Source organism: Equus przewalskii, chromosome 1, assembly GCF_037783145.1.
Source record: "Equus przewalskii isolate Varuska chromosome 1, EquPr2, whole genome shotgun sequence".
In the NCBI taxonomy this organism is placed as follows: Eukaryota; Metazoa; Chordata; class Mammalia; order Perissodactyla; family Equidae; genus Equus; species Equus przewalskii.
This window is the reverse complement of record NC_091831.1, coordinates 118,352,507-118,373,061: the sequence shown is the minus strand read 5'-3', so window position 1 is coordinate 118,373,061 and position 20,555 is coordinate 118,352,507. Positions and strand designations below refer to the sequence as shown.

Here is a 20,555-nt window from a genome sequence, read left to right as displayed (position 1 = left end):
GACAGCTTGATGGGCTGGAGAGGAGAAGCAGAAGATGAGGGAGTGAGATCAACCAGTGGTCTTAAGCTCGTGCAGAAAGAGCGAAGTGGGCAGTGGGGGGCAAAAGGATGGGAGACTTTGGCCCTTCCTTAGCTGGGGGCAGAGTCCAAGGACCTAGGGCAAAGGGGACCCTGAGCCAGGACACTCCATGTCCCAAAGTGGCGTCTGATGTTCCTTTCCTCCAGGGCAGGTGAGAGGTTGTATGGGCCACTCCAGGCTGGACCAGGCCTGTGGTAGAGGCAGAGCCAGGGCCCCAGGCCTGGAACTGCAAGCATATCCTCCCAGGTTTCTGCTCTGCTACCTAATGGGTAATTACACCCTGACATGCGTGGAGGCGAAGGAGGGATTTTCTGTGAAGCAAAATCTCCCGTGAAATATTCAGGCCACGCTGGGCTTCACTTCCCAGCCACCTAATCTCTTGCTGCTTGGCTTGGCCACAGCTTAGAGGCCTTGTGTGCCTGGAAGGCCACATGGGGCTTTTTATTTCCTTCTCAACAGGGAGAGGTTTCCATGGGCTGGGAAGAACCATGGCTCTGGGCCTAAGATTCTGTGTGTGTGGGTGCGTGCATGTGTGTGTGTGTTTGCCTGTTTCTAGCCTGTGCACATTCATATGAACTTGGCCATGTGTGTGTTCTGAGTGTGCGTGTTTACGTGTGTCTGTGTCTGTAATACATCCTGGCGTGTATACTGCATCTCATGTGGCTGTCTGGGTTGTCTCAGAAGGTGCTTCTCCACTGTGCCCTGTTCTCTGAATCTGGGTGGGTGGCCTCTCGGTGGGTGAAAGGCCACCCTTTGGGTGAGCTCCGCCTGTGCCTGGCATGGCACACAGGGTTTGGGGTTTGAGTTGAAAGCCTTGAAATCTTCACAGGCTCAGGGACACCAGATGGCAGTGGGCCTGCCGCACACCTGAGCCAAGCTTTGCTTCTCTTCTCTCTGGCTTTAGTGTTGGTTTGATTTCCACCAAGTTTTGAGTGCTTGACGAGGGGCCAGGGGAGCATATTTTCTTCTGGGAGTTTATCGAGCTGGGATGTGTTTGTGCCTTTGTCGGTGCCCCCAGCCCCTCAGCTGCCCACCCAGCCCCTCCGGCCTGTAAAGCTCCTGCATTTACACTGTATTCACTCCTCCACATTGCACAAGGTAGGCAGGACTGAAATTATCATACCCATTTGGGAGATGAGGAAACTGAGGTCCAGAGAGGCAAAGAGACATGCCTGAAGTCACTGGGAGAACCAGGGCTTTGAGCAAGATCACTGGCTCCTCCTCCCTGCACTTGGACCCTTTGCCCTAAGCCCCAGCCCTGGGCCCTCGGGGCAGGGAACCCTGCCCAGAGGAAACAGGCCTCAGTTACATGAATGAATCCAGCTGAAGGGTGCTCCCTTCACCACCTGGAGCTCTCCTCCCCTCTGTCATCATTCAACCTTGTCCAGGAGAGATGACTCCAGAGCTCTTTTCATCTCCAAATCAACAGGCAGGAATGCAAGAGGCAACAATATTGATATCCATCATTGATGTTTCCTGATCGCGGCTGTAATTAGCAATTCTTCCATAGCTGAGGCCCGATCTGGCAGACAAGTGGAGGACCTCCGGCTTATTAATGTCAGCCTGTTAATGTCACCCTGACAAGGCTGATGGGGTGGCCTTAGGTAGGGAGAATGAGAAGTGGTAGGGCGTGATGGCTGAGCTGAAGGTCAACAGCTCTCCCCTCTTCCCCCAGGCACTTGCTCTCCATAAGCACAGCCCACTAGAGCATCCTCATCCCATATATTCCCAGCCCAGGTCACTTCCCAGGTTGCCTCCTCCTTCACCTCAGGGCCCCTAGCCCCTCCCTGTTCTGCCAGGATGGTTTGGACTAAAGAGTGGCCTCCACACCGCTAGGAAAGCCTGCAGGCACTCAGCCCTAGGGCCCCCACATCCCAGGACAGCTCCATCCAAGCCTTCCCGGATAGCCGTGGGTGGGAGAGCAGCTCCTCAGCCCTATGCCCTCCTTCATAAGCTGGGAGAATGCCCTCTCCCACTCGAGTGCAGCCACGCTCAGATCTGCACCCCCCCCATCCCCCTTCCCCCAGTGGAAGCACAGCCCCTTCCTGGAGGTCCCTGCCCACGTCTGCTCAGCCATGAACTGTTCCAAGCAGAAGGGCTAAGATTAGCACTCCCAGACCCCTGCGAACCTCCTTCTCTGTCCACTTTAGGGAATTCTCCGGTCAGTGTCTCCACCCCCCACCTCCGTATTGCTTGCCTCAGTGTCCCTCCACCCAGATCTCTGGATCCTCTTGAGCAGAGGAGGCCAAGCCAACCACCCTCCTGAGTGGTTGAATTACTCAGTTCTTGACATCTCCCCACTGCCCTTGCTGCCAGCCTGCCTGTTTGCTGCCTGCCCAGTCTAGGGCAGCTCTGAACTAGGGATAAAACAAATAATGGCAGCAGCTCTGGTTTCTTGAGTGTTTATTCTGTGCCAGGTTCTGTTAAAGCATCTTACAAGCATTTGATCCTCACAACAACCCTGTGTGGTAAACACACTTATCATCCCCATTTTACAGATGAGGAAAACTGAGATGTGAAGAAATTGTTAGCTGTCCAAGATCACAGGGCTGCTAAGTGGTGGCCAGCGTGAACCAGGCTGTGTGCTCCCAAGCCCTCCCGCTGAGCTGCTACCCTCCTCTGCCTCCAGTGTTGGCCCATCAAGGCATTTCGTCCTCCTGCCTTTCTCCTCCATGAACTCCCAGGGCCAGCAGGAAGGCCGTGTGTTCCTTGATCGCCTAGCCCCCTGCCCAGCACTGGCCCCACAGTATGTGCTCATAATTGGCAAATGAGGTAGAGGTGACAGCAGCACACTCTGAGCTCTGCATTACGTGGACGGTCCCCTCCAGGGTTCTCGATGCGTGCCTGCTGCCCGCGGGAGCACTGCTCACTTGCAGAGGACGGGAGCGTCCCGTTGCCTATGCCGCGCTGCTGGTGTTTGCTGAATGAGGGGCCAGCATCTGACTGCAAGGCTCCTGAGGCAGGGAGAGGCAGCCCCCCTCGAAAGAGAGCTCCGAAGCTTATGTCTCAGCTCTTGCTGGGACTTGGCAAGGAGGTCCACATATTCACATCATTTCTTCATTCATTCATTCGTTCATTCAACACTTGCTAGATGCCATGTGCTTGGTGCCAGGCCCTAAGGAGGGTCTTAAGGATGCTGAGATGAGCAGGTCCTGGCCATGCCCCGGGGGAACCCACAGCCTAGTCGGAACAGAAGCGTAGCCAGACCAGCCCACTGCAGGATAAAACCCGCCCGGTGAAGGCAGTACCAGAGCATCTTGTGGGTATGGGCGGCATGAGGGGGGAAGGCTGCACAGAAAAGGAGACATTTGAACAGGTTGGTTAAGAAGCAGGAGGCGTTTTCAGGCTGATGGAGAGAGAAGGGCACCAAGGACAAAGGGAACAGCCTGTGTGAAGGCTCTGAGTCTTTGAGAGCAGGTCAGACTCAGGAAAAGGCAAGGGGTTCAATTACAGAATACCCAGGTGGGTGGGCCTGGTTATAGAAATGGAGTGGAAGTAGCTGGGGGAGCTGTTGGAAGGATAGATCCACCCCTCTCTCTCCTGCAGCTGCTGGGGGCCACTGGAGGGGCCTGTGAGGACAATCCCTAAAAGCAAGGACTTCTGCAAATGGTCGTATGCCCAGGACACATTGCAGGGAGCTCAGCGCTTCTCCTTTCCTGCCCAGTGTAGGGTGAGGCATGGGCAGCTCAGCAGCCATGGGTGCGTCGGCTGTGGAGAGGGTGTGTGAAGACAAAAGATACTCTGGCCACGCTGGGAGGCTGCCTTGGCTCAGGAACCAGGTGCTCTGTGCTGTGGCTGGCCTGGAGGGTGGCCATGACCATGGCTGCATCCACCTATGCCACACCTCCAGCCCTCACAGTAACCCCTCCAGTGGGGTCAGTCCCATGGGACAGAAGGGAGACTGAGGACCTATAGTGGCAGGGCTCTGCCCAGGGTCACATGTGAGCAGTGGGTGAGATAGGGTTCCTCCTGCCCTTCAGTGGAATGTTGGGGTCCTCACCAACGACGAGACCCCCAGCCGTCAGGGTCCAGAGCAGAGCCTGGGCAGCTGCCATGCATGGCACAGAGAAGGCCTGGCTGGAGCAGAGGTGGTGCAGGGCCCACCAAGGGCAGAGGGCAGCCAGGGAGCCTGGAATGCCAGCATTGGAGGAGGCTTCCTCTGGAGTCTTGCCATGGGAAGGTTTTCAAGGCTTTAGCTTGAGCATCTGGTGGCCTGTCTCTGGGGAACATTTCTCTCACACACCTCATGGGGCCCAGAGTAGCCCACGAGGGAACCAAGTGCTGCCTGCTGTGTTCACATGTGCACAGGCACGTGCATGCATCTGTCCTCCTGTGTGCACACATGGGAACCAGCTCATGCTCGAGTATACACACCTGCTTCTGGTTGTACATGCAGGTCTCTGTGTATGTCATGTGTGTGTCTGAGGGAACATGTCCCTGGGAGTACAATTCTGCATCCATATATGTGCACAAGAGCCCCAGGCCACTGCCAGAAGCCCTGCAGGACGCGCCCTTTTCCTCCCACCGGAGCCAGAGCTCTGGAACCTGCTGCTGCCAGGTCTGGGCCTGGCTCTGCCCTGCCCCTCACAAAGCCCTGCCCTGGGTGCTGACGTCTGGCCCCCAGGGACAGTTGCTGTGGTAGACATGGGCATCAAGGGGACAGCTGGGGCTGGGAGGGGCCCTCCAATCTTTTTTGTGCTTGCCCCTCCCCATCCATCCCTAAGCGCCTGCCATGGGATCCTGACAGGCAGGACCCCTTCCCCTGCCCCTCACACAGCCCCCACGATGGGGAGCTCACGCCCAGGGCTGCACCGGGGCCCTGTGGGACATTGCCTAGAAAGGAGAGGTCAGGAAGGCCAGAGGGTGGGGTCAGGGCCTAGGGCTCCAGCTCCTGGCACAAGGGCAGGCCCATGGATTCAGGGCTTTCACCTTGTTGTCAAGAGCATATTTCAGCTATTAGTGACAGAGCAGGGGATTTGGGAGGATTTCTCTCTCATTTCCCAGAGCTCTCAGCAAGCCTCCTCCCTTCCCACCCCTCTGCCTGCCAAGGCTGAGAAAACGCACACACACACACACACACACACACACACACATACACACTCTCTCTCTCACTCACTCATCCTCCCTGTTCCTGTGTGCCTGAGAGGGAGGGAGAGAAATCTGGGTCAGTCTCCCAGGGAAGGCTCCGTGGTGTCTCCCCATCCTCCCCAGCAGATGGTCAGTGTTGCAAACTCGGACTGTGGTCCAAAGGCCAAGGCCTGCCCCAGCCTGCCAGACATGCCCTGCAGCGGGACCCCAGGCTCTACCCTCCGGCCCCTCTCGGCCTCCCTGTCCGGGTGACCTCATGCTCGAGCCTCGGTGTCTCCCATGGCCAGGCTTAGGATTCCCAGGTCATTTTTGCCACACTTTGCTGATTGTGTGGAGGGTGACAGAAGCTCGCCCACTCCTCTGGGGTTTGGGAGATGACAGGAGGAGGGGTTTGGGAGGCCTGTCTCTAGATCTGGGGGCTATGTAATAGCAAACCCACGCAGAGAATGCCTGACTCAGAGGAGGACCCCTAGTGGTGGAATTTCAGGCAATATGGAAGGGGCTGGGGTCTGGGTAGGATGCCTCAGGGGTGGGAAGGGATTTCTGAGAGAAGGTGGACAGAGAAACAGCTAAGGATATTACTGCCAGTTCAGGATGGAGCTCAGAGTAGGGACTGAGCTAAGCTGAGTGGGTGCCTGAGACAGAACCAGGTCCAGGTGGGAGCCCCGCCACACCCCGTGAGCTCAGGTACACAGTCACTGGACTGGGTGGCAGAGGGAGGTGGTGGGGGTTCCTGTTCATCTGGGGAAACTGGATCATGGGAAATTGCCATGGTTTAAGTCACCCAGGGACCCTGGCAGCCTTGCCCTACCTCCACCCATGGGAGACACCAAAACTACTTCCTTCCTACTGCGCCCAGCACACAGTTCTCAGGTGACCCAGCAGGTCTCTTGTTCCTTCTACCAGGGCTTGACCATGGGGTCCACAGTGCCTACTTAAGAATGCCTGTTGAAAGAAAGGATAGAGAATTGATTTGACTTAAGCTAGATTTAAGGAAGGACATCCCACTGCCACTGGGGCAGGCTTAACCTCAGGACTTGATGCTATGAAGGTGAGACGGATCCTCAAAGGGCTTTCGGGTGGAGGTGGGGGTGACCCCAGGGTCCCCAGCTTCCCCAGAGCCCAGTTCCTGCCTCCAGGCCTGAGGAGGCCCCACTGCCCCTGCAGGGGCTTCAGCATGTCCCAGAACCTCCAGGCCCAGAGCCCTCTGGGATGCCTGTCTTTTTTTAAGCATAGGGTATGGTATCCCATGTGGGATTGGCTGTTGAAATATTGGTATCACTTGAATGTGTGTGTTAGCACACACCTGTGCTATGTGTACATGTGTGTGACGGGCGAGGGCACGTGTGCATAGGATGGCTCAGGATCACTTCATGCACTCTTTTAAAATACAGAACCAGAGGCCATCCGGCTTTAGAAGGGGCTACAAGATTGTTTTTTAGCCCCATGGAGAGGGTGGCTGGCCTCCCTTTACTCACCAGCCTCTTTTGGAGTAGAGACTCCCAGGCCCAGGCTGAATGGGGAACACTGGTGAGGGGAGCTGGTCCTTGACCTTGAGGCCTGGCTGTGAGGGGAGTTAAAGAGGGTTGGGGAAGGCCTTGAAGAAAGGGTGGAGAGTATTGCGGTTTGAGAGGTGGAGGTGAGGGCAGGGTCATGATCTGCTCAGGTGGCACCTCAGAGCAGGGCTGGGCTCCCCCCTCAGACTGGGGTCCCTGTGACATTTTCTAGGCTTGTGGACAGCCTGCCTCCTCCTTGAGAACCTGTGGAAAGGAGTTACCTGCCCCCTTGTCACCAAGGGCCCTGGGCAGCCCCAGCCAGGCCAAGCTGTAGTCCCACATGCAGGGGTCCCTTGGGCAGGAGCTGGGGCAACTGGACCTCCCAGGAGGACCCGAGCTGCCCGCACATCATCCCTCTGCTAACCTGACTGACTCAGCACCCCGTGGGGTAGGGGCACACACACACACACACACACGTGTACATCCTCCCTGATCAATAGAGTAAGGAGCTGGAAAAGGTATAATTCAGTCTGTCAGCCCAGTTATTAGTTGTGCTGGAGGTGGCTCCTGCCTCGGCCCCCAGCTTCTCCTCTGGCCTCCTTTCAGAGGGCCATGCAGGCTCCCAGGCTGGAAAGAGAGCTGGGGAGGGTGCAGTGCGGGCAGTGCGCCAGGCAGGAATGGCCCATGAAGATTGGGGCAGGATCTGAGACAACCTCTCCCCTCCCAGAGCCATTGGCCGTTGGAGGGTCTACCAGAGCCTCTGGGTCAGCAAAGCCATTGTGCATACAGGGAAACTGAGGCCCAGTGAAAGGAGAGGGCTGGCCTGTGCCTGTGTCTGGTGAGCTTGCTCAGCGCCCTCTGGGAAGGGCAGGAGGGAAAAAGGAGCAGAGGGAAGGGAAGTCAGTGGGGAAAGGGGGTCTGGGTCTGGGGTGGTGTGAGGATGGGACCAACTGCTCACCCAGCAAAGGACGTCTGAGCCCCTGGGCCAGAGAAGGGCTTGTGTCTGCCTTGCCCTCAGGGCTGCTGGCCCAGCTGGGGAATGGACAGTGACCTGCACTGTGTCTCATTTAGAGCCTCATCTGGCCTGGCAAAGTAGGCACCGTTATCCCCATTTCATAGATACACAAACTGAGGCCCAAAGGGGAGCCTTCTCAAGGCATATGGATAGGGAGGGACAGTGCTTGCCCGTAGGGGACACAGACCTGCTCCTGGGGAGGGGGTCTCCCACAATTGAACACTCTCAGCAAGGAGGCGTTGCTCGCTGCCTTGAGGCAGATCTTGTGCTAGCTCCTCGGAGAGAGAGGCAGATGCTTGTCCTTAGGACTCCAGACTTCTCAGTTTGTTCCCTGTACTGGCCAAGAAGTTCTTCTGCAAGTCTCACCACAGTCTCTCCTGCTTTAGCATCACCCCACCACTCTTATGGATCTTGTCAATTGAAAGGCCCCACTACCTCTCCTCTGTTCCTCTGCCTTCTTGGTTCTAGGAGAGTCTGGGGCTGTGGTACTGGCCCCTGCAGCCTGGCCAGCCCCTGAAGGCAAGGGGAGAAGCTGACCCCCCGGCCTTCCCACCCAGCCCTGTTTGAGAATCAGCTCTCCTCTGCCCAGCATCGCCATTCTTATCACAGCCTCTGCCCATCTCGTTTCTATTAAACTCATCTGCCATCTGAAGGGCTTCAGTTTCCGCTCTGTTTGCCCATGATCACCCCAAACCCCACCCCCGTCTCTAGCCTCTCCCAGCAGTGCCCAGCATGGTGGCGAGCAGGCGGCCAGGCTCAGAGACAGCTTGGAGCCCTGCCCGCTTTCCATCCGTGTCTCATCCCTGCCTCTCTGGATTTTCCTGCTCTCGACCAGACACCTGGTTTGAGAACTAGGGGCAGCTTCTCAAGCCCTTGGGGGCTTTTCACCCCATACTCTCCACCTTTGCCATCCAGACTAGGAAGACCTGGGCATCACCCTGACATCTGATGCTCCGAGGCCCAGGTCTTGCTTATAATGCACCCCCTACAACAAGCTCCAAATTTACCCTCCTCCCAGGAGAAGCTGACCTTAGGTCAGGGTGAGCAGGAAAGTAAGATGGGTTTTAACTAATTCATACTAAGGTGTGAGTGATTGGTAACAATTTATCCTGCCTATGGTACTTGGATTTAAACAGAGAAGCATTATAGCAATAGTATTAATAATAATAATAATAATCACTAACACTCAGTTTTTACTGTATGTCAGGCACTGTTGTTAACACTGTACATGTATTAAATCATTTAATTAATCCACTAACCCAAATGAATTTCTGACTGGTAGGAAGATAAGGGGAAGAATGTTGAGAGGCGGGAGGAGAATGAAGGAGCAGGAGGCAGACCTCCATCCCAGCTCCCACTTGGTACAGAGAAGAGAGTCCAGTTGTTTGCACAACACACCACGTCAGGCCTTTGCTTGAGGTCACCCTGGGAGGGCAAGAGAGGCTCTGCTTCTCCCTGGGGGCTCACAGTGCTCCCATGAGGCACCTGGGAAGGTGGCTCTCCAGGCTAGGAAGCCTGCCCCCAGGATCTCAGACCACCGCTTAGAAAGTCCCTTGGTGCTGAGGGTCATCACACAGGCCCCCTTTGGGGTCAAAGGTAACGTCCTCCATAGTCTCTGAACCCCTCCAAGTCTCCTGTGGCTGAGCAGCCACCCGGCCCTTTGGCCACAGCCTTGGCTCTACTCCAGGCTGGACATGCCCCAGAGTCCGTCTATAAGATCAATTTAATGTGGGCCTCGAATGAACTCTCCAGGGTGAGTGGAGCTGGGACGAGGATCCCCATTCTGCAGGTGGGGAGACCAAGGCTGGGAGAAGAGACACAACTGTGCTACATCCTCCTGTCCAGAAGGATGGCCTAACGAACGCCCCCTGAAGTGAGAGTGAGGAAGGGCTTATTCATCCTAACAGGGACTTCTACCACTTTAAGGAGATGAATGTGAGATGGTGGTGGCATTTCAGACCCCACCCCTTTTCCTCTCCACCAGGGGTCTCCTGGTTCCCCTGGGCAGGATGAGCAGCTGCTCCTAGGCTGTCCCCCAACCCCAGCCTCTCCTGCCTGCCAGCTTTCCAGGTCAGGCCCCCTGCTAGTTCAGTAATTGATCTGGGAGACTTCCATTATCAATCTCCCGGCCGCAGCCAGCTTCCCCACACAGCCAGCAGCCATGCCCCACAGCCCATTCCATCCAGCCTACCCCAGTAATGACCACTCATCCATCTCTCTGGCGGAAGGTAGCTGGCCACTCCCTGTCTCCCCCCGACACACAGTGGGCCGGGCCCCAAGGTTGCTGACCTCAGAAAGAAGTAACATAGTTCTGAACTGACCTCAACCACCAACTGCTGTGTGGTCTCAGGCAAAGCACTTCTCTTTTCTGAACCTACATGTCCACACTTGGGATGTGGATCTGATCAGATGGGCTTGAGGATCCAGTGTAACAAAGTGTGGGAGCTGGCAAGGTAGCCACTGTGATGAGGGACCTATGGGACCCACGCTTGGGTGTCCCCAGGGCGGAGGAGCCCAGAGTAGGACATGATTGCATCTTCCTCTCTCAGCATGTCAGGGAAGACTTCTCAGAGGAGGTGGCATTTGGGCTGGGCCCTGAAGGGTGACTGGACTCCACCACATGTCGGGGCAGGGACAGTGGTGAATGGTGTTCTGGGGATGGCAGGAAGGGGCCCCACATGGAGGCATGATCAGTCTGGGGCCTTAGAGTTTCTTACTTGCAGCTCTGACCACAACAAGCCCCTGCTTACACCCTTCAGTGGCTCCCTGCTACCCCACTCCCTCAGGAAGCTTCTGAGGCCTGGCCAGATCTAGTCCCTGCCAGCTTCTCCAGGCACCTCAGCCACTGACCTCACCCCAGGCCTCCAGCCTGGATGAGTTTTTTTAACTCTCTACAGGCTGTGACCTTTGTACTAGCTGCCCCCTATTTCTGACTCTATGACTACAATAAAATTTGGCTCTGTAACCAAATAAAACCCCCCTCCCTTCCAGGGCCTACAAGGCCCCATGTGAGCTGCCTCCCCTTCCCCTAGAGCCTGCCCCCTCTCTCAGGGTCCCAGACTTCACCTGGAGTCCCCACATTTGGGACTCAGCTCAGATGTGTCCGATTTAAGGCAGCCACCAGGTGACCAGTCGTCCCTGTTGGCCTGGGATGGAGGCATTTCCAGGGTGCTGAACTTTCAGTGATAAAACCAGGACAGTCCCAGACACACGGAGGGGTGGCCTCCCTGATTCCCCGCCAGCCCCTGCTGCCAGGCCCGCCTGTATCTCCCCCCGCCCCCCCCCACCGCCCCGACTCTCTGGCTGGGGTTTTCCTCGTTGGTTGGCTGTCTCTGCCACGGGCCTTGAGCTGCAGGAGAGCAGAGACTGTGTCTGTCTGTTCAGCACTGAATTCCTCGTGCCCAGAACAGTGCCGGCGTGAGGAGTGGCTCAGGCAGTGTTTGTTGCTGGAATGAATGAGGGGCATGGGCTCGGACTTCGGCAAGCCTCTTCTCTCTGGCCTCCGTTTCCCATCTATACCGTGAGGGTGGGCTCTGGGTATCTCAGGGAGGGCTCTCCCAGCCCCCCTGGCCCCAGATACAGCAAGTTGGAAAGGAGGGACAGTGCCCAGCTCAATGAGGGGCCAGTCCAGGCAGGCTCTGGACTCCAGAGTGGGCAGAGCTGGCAGTGGCCCGGGTGCAGAGCAGGACAGCAGAGCTGGAGGAGAACCAAGTGTCACAGCCGTCACCTTCCTAGACATCCCACCACCACCTGAGGGCCATTTCTGGGCCAGGACATTGGTCCAGACCCAGGGTTGGGGGTGTCCAGAGTGATGGCACTGACTGCCAAGCCCCACTCCCCTCCCACCCTCAGGAAACAGATGGCCCAAGCTTGGGCGGACGACAGAGACGAGGACTGGCATTTGTGTATGTGTGCGGTTTTTTAGAAATCTGACACATTTTTGTCACGTCTTGGTGCATCAGAACAGTAAAGGAGGCGGGAGTGTGAAGAATGTTTTAAGTTGCAACTTTGTAACAGTTCCAGTTTCTCCAGGCCTCTTCCCCCTCCCCCAAGCTCCCATGGCAGAGCCTCAAAGCCCATCTGTTCCTGCATCTCTGCTCCTTGCCCCCCACATCCATCCATCCATCCATCCGTCCATCCACCCATCAGCTTCCTTCCTTCCCATCAGCTAAGGTGGAGAGAGAATCAGAGAAAGCAGCTCTGGACTCCAAGAGGACCCTGGGCAGGGAGGCAGGGGGCCTGTTTCTGGGCTTAGCTTGATCCAACACTCTCTGTGTGGCCTTGTGAAGTTCCTCACGCTCTCTGGGCCCACCTGTGTGCTCCTAAGGGATCAGGCCCATCCCCTCTGGGGTTCCCTGACTCTGACACACATAGAAATGTCTGTGGAGAGGGATTAAAAATGGGGAGAATGTGAGAGGGATCAAGACAGGGAAATTTTGGGTTCAGAGCATCCAGGGAGAATGGCTCTGAGGTGGCAGAGGGAGCCACATTCATGAAGCCAGAATAAGTGGGTCCCAACCTTTACTTCCCTCTGGTTTGGGGCTTGGGTTCCCCTGTCAGCCTCCGTCTGTCCCACCTAGGGTGGTTCTCTGAAGGTGACCTGGGGCTGGCTGAGGTCTGGGGCAGCTGGCTCCAGGGTCAGGTGGAGGAGGAGGCATTGGGCAGTACCAGAGACCTAGACATCCTCCACTGCCCTGCTGTGCTTATCTGTCCTGCAGGCCCTGGGAAGGGAAGCACAGTGAGTGCCAGGCCCATGAAGATTTGCTTCTCAGCTGCCAGCCCTGCTGTCCCCAAGCCTGCCTGGCACTGCCTTCCATTTCATTAGTCAAGGAAATGCCAAGTGGCCTGGAAAACCAAGAGTCCACACAGCAGGCTGGTAGGAGCTGCCCTGGGCATGGGGAGCAGTTAGGGGCCTGAAGGGGCTATGCCCCCGGGTAGCTCAGCCCTGGCAAGGGCCCAAACTTCACTTCCTCCTTCCACAGCTCAGCGATCGGGGCTGCTGGACACCTGTGCTGTGATGGCGTGGGCTGGGCTGGGGGGAGGGAGTTGGCGTGCCACTGCCAGGAGCAAAGCAATCAGCCCCAGCTGCATCCTGTTCCCTGCATCCCTCTACACCTGACACAGAACTCCCAAAGTCCAGGGTGTGTCCTGGGGAGTGAAGGCAGAGGGAAGGGGGAGACAGAGGGAGCCCCCCACCCGCTGTGGCCAGCCCACTGTTTTGCCTTTAGGAGTGAGAAACAGTTCCAAGGCTGTACTAGATCACTGCTGCCTACAGAGAGCCCCCTACACAGGGCGGAGGCAGCTCCTGAATACCCCCCAACTCCCTGCACCCTCGGTAGGGCTCAGGACCACCGAGCCCCCCAAGCAATCCTCCCTGCAGGAGGTGGTCTTGTTGCTCAGGAGAGCAGCCTCTGACCAGGGCAGCCAAATAAACCAACATCACACCTGTTGTGGCCCAGGCCCGGGACCCCAGGCCCAGCTGAGTCAGTGCCTTGAATCTCACCATATGGGCGTGGGGCGGCTGCGGGGGGAGGAGCTGGGGTTGCCATGAGAACCCGCACGCTGGCATTTCCTCTTTTGGGGAGGCTGAGCCATACTTCGCAGGCGGTGTAGGTTCTGAATCCCATTTCTCTGTGTTTTTTAGGAAGGGAAAAAGGGCAGAGGGTGGGGGTGGAAAAAGGCAAAGAGGGAGAGAGATGGAAAAGACAGAGGGAGCCGCCGGAACAGTAGGAGCTGTCTGGGGCCTTTGAGGGCTGGGTAGGGGCCTGTGTTCCCCAGAGCTCAGCCCAGGGCCAAAGCAGGGCCCTCTGTCTGACCCTTGTCTAGGCCTTGGGTAAACCTTTTCCTTCAGACATACAACCCTGCGCCCTGCCTGAGGTTTTAAGTCAACTCTATAGTCCCTCTCTGGGTTCCTTACCAACTCATCCCTGTGTGCTGTGTGTCCACCCTATGGACAGTGACACTGGGCAGAGGAGGGCAGAAGACTCAGGCCCTGCTCCCGGGGGCCTCAATCAGGGCAGGCAAGTGTTCTAACCTGAGCACCTTCCAGACCCCTCAGCGATGAGCTCCATGTGGCCGGGGTAGGCATGGAAGGCTGCCTGGAGCAAAGGGAACCATGCAGCATGGGAGGGGGGAGGTGAGGCTTGGGAGGATGTGGGGAGTTGAAAAGAGAGGATGTTTTCACCCATCCATCTGGTCAGGGATTGGGGATGGCTATGCTAAGAATACAGGCTTTGGAGGCAGACAGACCTGGGTGTGAATGTGGCTCCATCTCTTCACACCTGTGGCTACTCTGGCAAATGAACTTCCTTGAGCCTTGGTTTCCTGATTCTGTAAAAGGGGGATGACAGTGCCCATTTAGAGGTACCCTGTGGTGGGCACAAGTGGAGGGGCTAGAGCAGATCTCATCAAATAGCAGCCACCACTGGTATGACCCTTCAGGACACAGTCCCTGGGGACATAGGGATGAGTTAATGTGGTCCTGAGTCTGGAGGAGTGCCCACCCTGAGCAAGGGTGGTTGTGGGACACAGCATGGCCATGTTCTGGGTAAGCGGCCACCTCCATTGAATCTCCAGCTCTTGCCAGCTCCTCTTCCCAGAAGCCTTGCCTGTCATGCCACGGGCAGCCAGCCTTCCTTCTTGGGAAGTCTATTCCAGACCCTTGGAAAACAGGGCTACAGAGCAAGGAGGCCAGCACTGTGACACCAGCTCCACCAGAACTTCTGATGTATGACCCTGGGAAGGCCCTACTTTCTGGACTGCCAATTCCCTTCTATAAATGGGGTTATAGACTGCTATCCTTCCCTCCTCTGGGGCTGAGTAGGGCCCTATGAGATGGCGGGGCAAGCTTCCTTTTGGATGTGTCTAGAGAAAACAGAGGAGGGAAGTCTGGCTTTATTCCTGTCAAGCAGATGGGGGAGGGCAGGGTGGAGAGTGGGGCTGCCTCAGCTCTGGGTGTTGCCTCCAATGTTAATGGAGCTCAAGTATCAAGTCCTACTACGTGCCAAGATCTTTACATCTCATTCATTCTTAAAATAACTAGGGAAGTAGCATTATTCCCATTTGACACTTGCGAAGACTGAGGCTGGGAGAAGGAGAGTGTCTTGCCCAAGGTCATCCAGCTAGGGTAGTAGAGCCAGGATTAGAACCCAGGTCTGCTTAGCTCTGGAACCTTATCCATGACTCCTCCAGGCCTCTTTCCTCTGACCTCTTCTGCCTTCACAGATTGAAGGCCCCAGTCCAGCCTCTCCAGTGGGCCACTGTGAGGGGTTGCAGGGCCACTGTTCTCAGCAAAGAGTGGAAAACAAGGAGAAATGGATGCTGAGCACCAGGCCCAATCCCCGTGGGCTGGAGTCTGACCATACCTAGCCAGCCCGGGGCAGTCATAGGACCTGGCTTAGGAAGAGCATGGTCTTGGCATCAGGTGTATTGAGACTGACTCTGAACTTTGCTGCTCACTCACTCTGGTCTCCCAGCAAGTTATTGAACCTCTCTAGGCCTCCATTTCCTCATCTAGAACACAGGGAACAGAGTGGCACAGTACCAGTCAGACTAGATAGGCTTTGCTGCAATAACAAACCACCTTAAAAATCTCAGAGAGTTATTTATTTTTTATTTTTTTTAAAGATTGGCACCTGGGCTAACAACTGTTGCCAATCTTTTTTTTTTTTCTGCTTTTATCTCCCCACGCCCCCTGTACACAGTTGTATATCTTAGCTGCAGGTCCTTCTAGTTGTGGGATGTGGGACGCTGCCTCAACGTGGCCTGACGAGCAGTGCCATGTCCGCGCCCAGGATCCGAACCCTGGGCTGCTGCAGCGGAGTGCGCGAACTTAACCACTCGGCCACGGAGCCGGCCCCAGTCTCAAAGATTTAAAACAGCTTAGGTGCATTTCTTGCCCTGATTGCAATAGGGGAAAGGGGAATCTGTTCTTCATAGTCACTCAGGGCCCCAGGCTGAAGGAGCTGCCACCCTTTCCACGTGTGCACCCGCAACCCCACGGCAGCAGGAAGAAGCACGGCCAAGGCCGCACTGGCTCTCAAAGCTCCATCTTGTCAGTGACACAGGCAGTTCATTGGCCAGAGCAAGTCACATGGCCATGCCCAGCTTCAAAGGGGACAGGGAAGTGCAGCTCCTCACCACATGCCTGGAAGGAAGAACACTGAGGGATCCTAGCACACATTCCTAACTGATGACCACGTGCACCTGTCCCGCAGGGACACCATGAGCATACAATGTGCTAAAGGGAATGGGGACCCTGGCATACAGAAGTTGCCTAATGAATGTTAGCTCTCTTCCCGTTCACTCCCTGCTCCTAGGAGGCCCAATTCCCCCGTCTCCTTTCCTGCCGTCTCCCCTGATGGGTCGTCAGGGTTGATGAACAAACCCCACCTTGAGGATGAAGACTTTTGCTTCTGGGACAGTGAGGGGTGGTGTCTTCCCCAGGGGCCCACAGCATGGTGGCAGCAGAGCCAGGACGAGCAAACAGATATTCTCACTCCCAGCTGAGCCATCCCCCAGTGCCTCTTTTAACAAATGAAAAAAGTAGCAGATACCAGTAATACCTTGACTTTATTAAGGGCTTCATAAGGCCCAGATCAAATTACATCTCCTGCAATTGAACAGTAAATTCAATTCTGTCCAACAAATGTTCCCTTTGACACTGAGAGGGCCCAGGGTGGTCTGGGTGGCCTGCCAGGCTGGGAACCCTGCCTCTCACTCAGCACCTTCCCTCATCCCTCAGGAAGATGCCATCCTCCCTGGCTAGAGGCCACAGGTCTGCCCTAGAGTCCAAGATGAGTCCAAGATGAGTCCCCAAGGCCTGAGGGATTAGGACTGCAACTTAGGACTTGGGCCACTTGAGCCACAGGGCTGTGTGACCTTGGGCAAGTCTCTTTTCCTCTTTGGTCCTCAGTCTCCCCCAGTTAAGGGATTGACCTAGGTTCCCATCCCCATCTCTAACATCAGGATTCCGAGAGCTTCTTTACCAACCGGCGTTTCCCCCTTCCCAAAGTGAGGTGGCTAGAATGGGAGAGAGGGCCTTATCCACCCATCCTGTCCCCTGCCCTACGCTCACTGGGCCAGTCAGCCCCTGCCCGCCCCTCCAGGAGCCCACAGTCAGAGGAGAAGACAGACAGGTAACTAGGCAAAGACCAGGTCGGTGTGACAGAGGTGGTCTCCCTCCAGGGAGACTCACTGGTTACCAGCCATGGCACAGACCAGACAGGCTATAAGTTGAGCCCAGTCTCCTGCCCTCTCCCCACTAGTCCTACCATTGACCACTGAGCTGGAGAAATCCAAGAGGACTTCCTGGTGAAGGAAGAATTGGAGCTGGACCCTGAACCACTTAGCTGGGAAGGAGGGGGATCAGGTTCCAGGTGGAAAACAGCAGGCACAATGGCTTGGAGGCAGGGTGTGTCTGGAGTGGGTGTGAGTGACAGACATCACCTCGAGGATATATTGACATGGAGAAACATGAATTCTGTGTTCTAGCAACACACACACACACACACACACACACATACTCTTTTCCCAGCTGCAGCCACAAGCAAGAGACATAGGAGTTGTTCAGGAAGACAGAAGCGCTGTCAGCCAAGATTTCATAGTGCAGAGAAAGGATGCTGCTGGAAGGCCCAAAGAGGCTTCTGAGTCCCCAGGGACTGTGGGAAGGGACCCCCTTCTACCCAGTGAATCAATGACAGCAACAAGAACAGTAGTAACTCTTTTCGGCACTTTACCATTAATGAAGCACTTGGTTCCGTTGTCTTATTCGATCCTCACAATGGCCCTGTGAGGGATGCTCTGTCTCATTGATCCCCTGATTCACAGAGAAGGCAAAAGATTTGCCCAGAGCCAGTGGGTTTGTGACGTGCGCTCACCCCATTTGACTCCGTGGTGTGTTTGCGCCTGCTTTTCAGGAGTCACATGGGCCTTCATCAGAGGGACATCTCCCTGATGAGTAGATGGGGCAGGGTTCTGGCATGAAAGGGAAATGGACTCTAGATTTCCTGCTCTGTGGCTTTCCTTGACTGCTGGAGTTTGAGAGGTCTCCCAAAGCCACCCTTGCTCAGCCTTCAGCCCAAAGTCCCCAAGGGCTTGCCAAACTCAGAGACGCACAGACCCCAGGGCTCAAATTACTGCAGAGCCTCTTTCCCTTGAAACAAGACTGTGGCAAAAGTAGCCAGTTCACTGGTTGGAGGCGTCAGCCACGACCCTGCTACCAGACAATGGGTGGTCCACGACCCTGCCCCAGAATCCACACTTCCGCTCTTTGGAGTTACTCACCCACCAAGGACTCTTGAGTCTGTGTATGTTTGTTCTGTGTTTGAAGCTGTTTGAAAAGTGTGGTTTCCAGGACTTCAAGCTGTGAGGCTAGCACATGCTTCAGAATCATTGCTTGTGAAGTCAGAGCATGACTAAAGAAATCTAAATATGTGGCTACAATGTGGTATTTTCCTGGTAGAAATTGACTGTTATCAGTCACTACTTGATACAAATTTGGGCTCTTATCATTTGGCCTTTAGAAGGAACTATGACACTTTCTCCAGATTTGGGTTGCCAGAGTTCTGGGTTTGTCCTGGGCATGTCATGTTAAGATTCCTTTGGCTTCCTAGGACAGCATCTTCCTCACTTCATTTTATGTTGGTTTGGTTTCTTTAGCTGCTTAGCTCTTTCAATACCAGCCTGCAAATTGTGACAGAGAGAAGGTGTCAACTGTCTCCTTAAAGCTTCCACATAGCTTTCTGAACGCTATTCATTCAGTCCTCTGTCATTCATTCATTTCTTCGAAGAACTATTTATTGAGTGTCAGGCACTGAGGAGACACAGTGAGAGAGGCAGCGATCTCCCAGCTACCTCTTCACAAATGGAGGACTCTCTCTCCCCCTAATTCAGTTTTCCATCAAAAGCAGTCTATGTGTACATACCGAGATGCACGAATCTGCCACAGCTGCTTTTTTCCCATCAGGATTTTCCTTCTCCACATTTCTCTCTTGCCTGACCCCTACCTTTGAAGCCCACCACCAAGGCCACATTCACTCTGGGTCCAGCCTCTAAAATGTCCACTTGCCCTCTGATAGCACAGGCTCAGGGCTGGCTTGGGAGAGCCATCAGCTTCCACACTGTGCCCTGTCCACTCCAGCACCTGGACCTTCCTACCCCTTAACCCATGTCCCAATCCTTATCCCATCGTCCGTGTTCACCATGCATGGCCTCTCTTCTCTGTGGCCGCCATGCGGCACTCCCTTGCTGCCTCTGACGACTCCTCAGTCCCCTCCCTCACCCCATCCCTGTCCCGAGTCTTCTCCGTCTTCGGATGCAGCTCCCAGTCCCAACCTGGCCTGGCTCTGCCACGAGGTAGCTCAAGTCTGTGCTCTTCCCATCCTTGTTTGGCTTCCAGAACAGGAGGAACTGGTTGCCCAGGACAAGGTTTCCTGCCTGGCCTGGACGCAGCTCCGGCCTCTGGGTTCTGATGGGCTGACTCATCCTGCTCAGCCAAGACAAAACTGTGGGGTCCAGGCCACTCCCTGCCAGTTGCCCAGGGTTGCTATGGTGACCCTCTGCCTGTCTTCCCTGCATGGAGACCATCAAAAAATAACAGCAAAGACTGTTTTCTTCTGTGTCCCACCTGGGAGCCATTTAAGCCTCCCCACTCCTTTGACATGTAATAATTTTTTTTGCTTTTAAGATTATCCTGAAATCTCACTTCCTCCTCTTCCCCCTCACTTCAAACCTCCGTGGCAGAGTCTCCAAGAGCCTTGGGTCGTAAAAACGTGTTCATGCACATGCTGTGCACATGCTTGCACACCACATAGACATCAAATTAACCTCCCCGTGTCTATTAATCGATGGCTAAGCCCCAGGGACCAGGACTCCTCCACCTCAGATTGCACATCACTTCACAGTCTGCAAAGCCAATCGCATGTGGGAACCACATGGGTACCACATGGGTGGTATTACTATCCCTCCCATTTTTCATGTGAGAAGACTGAGGCTTGGGATTTTAGATGCGTTGACCAGTGTTGCCTGGTAGCGACTGGGCTGGAACTAAGGCTTCCTGACACTCTAGTTCTACTTTCTGTAATCGATCCCCTGGATGGTAGAGTTGGGAGGTGGCAGGATCCTCACCCTTTCATCCTTCCCATTCTCCAGTGGCAGGGCATCACTTGCCCAGTCATGAGCAGTGTTGGGAACTGCTGTACTCAGAGTACTACTCTGATAGTCCAGCCACACTGGATTCCCAAATCCCCTAACTGCCCTCTGGGTTCCCTTGGGTTCTGTCCTCCAGCTGAGACCTTCCCCAGCCACCTCTGGACCCCAGCTGGCCAAGTTCTCTACCCTGACCCAGCAGCCACAGTCCCCCGTCCCCACCTTCTTTCTGTACTCCCCTTCCCTACTCAAAATCCTTCTCTCCTTTCCACACTGTGCCCCTGTAGGGCCTTTGCTCTCCCTGTGCCTGAGTCCCACTCTTTCTCCATTGTACTCTCCATCTCTGATGGTCAGCCCCATATTACAGATTCACATGGGTATTTGCCTCAAACCTTACATTTGTAATAAACACATGCATTACCATGGACCACACACTTGCATTTCCATCAACCAGACATGTCTTTCATAAAGTCCTCTGTCTTATCAAAGAATAGATGTCTACGTTGAACACAGGCATCACCAGCTACCATGTTTATTTTGAAATCATGAACATTTATAGGGGCTACATATTAGCCTAGAAGATTCCCATTGACATGAATATGTGTGTTCCTACTAAAACACCTGTACATTGGACAGCCAAGGAAGGCTCTGGGTTTGCAGATGATATGAACTGCTCTCCTATGTTACTCCCATGTCTGATCCAAATGACTTCTCTTAGGATTGCAGGATTG

General features: G+C 55.2%; 1 protein-coding gene across 11 annotated transcripts in view; it reads left to right on the top strand.

Moving 5' to 3' along the window:
- Positions 1 to 20,555, top strand: part of LINGO1 (leucine rich repeat and Ig domain containing 1) — a 209,762-nt gene that overhangs the window by 153,665 nt on the left and 35,542 nt on the right. The gene's annotated exons all lie outside the window — the stretch shown is intronic.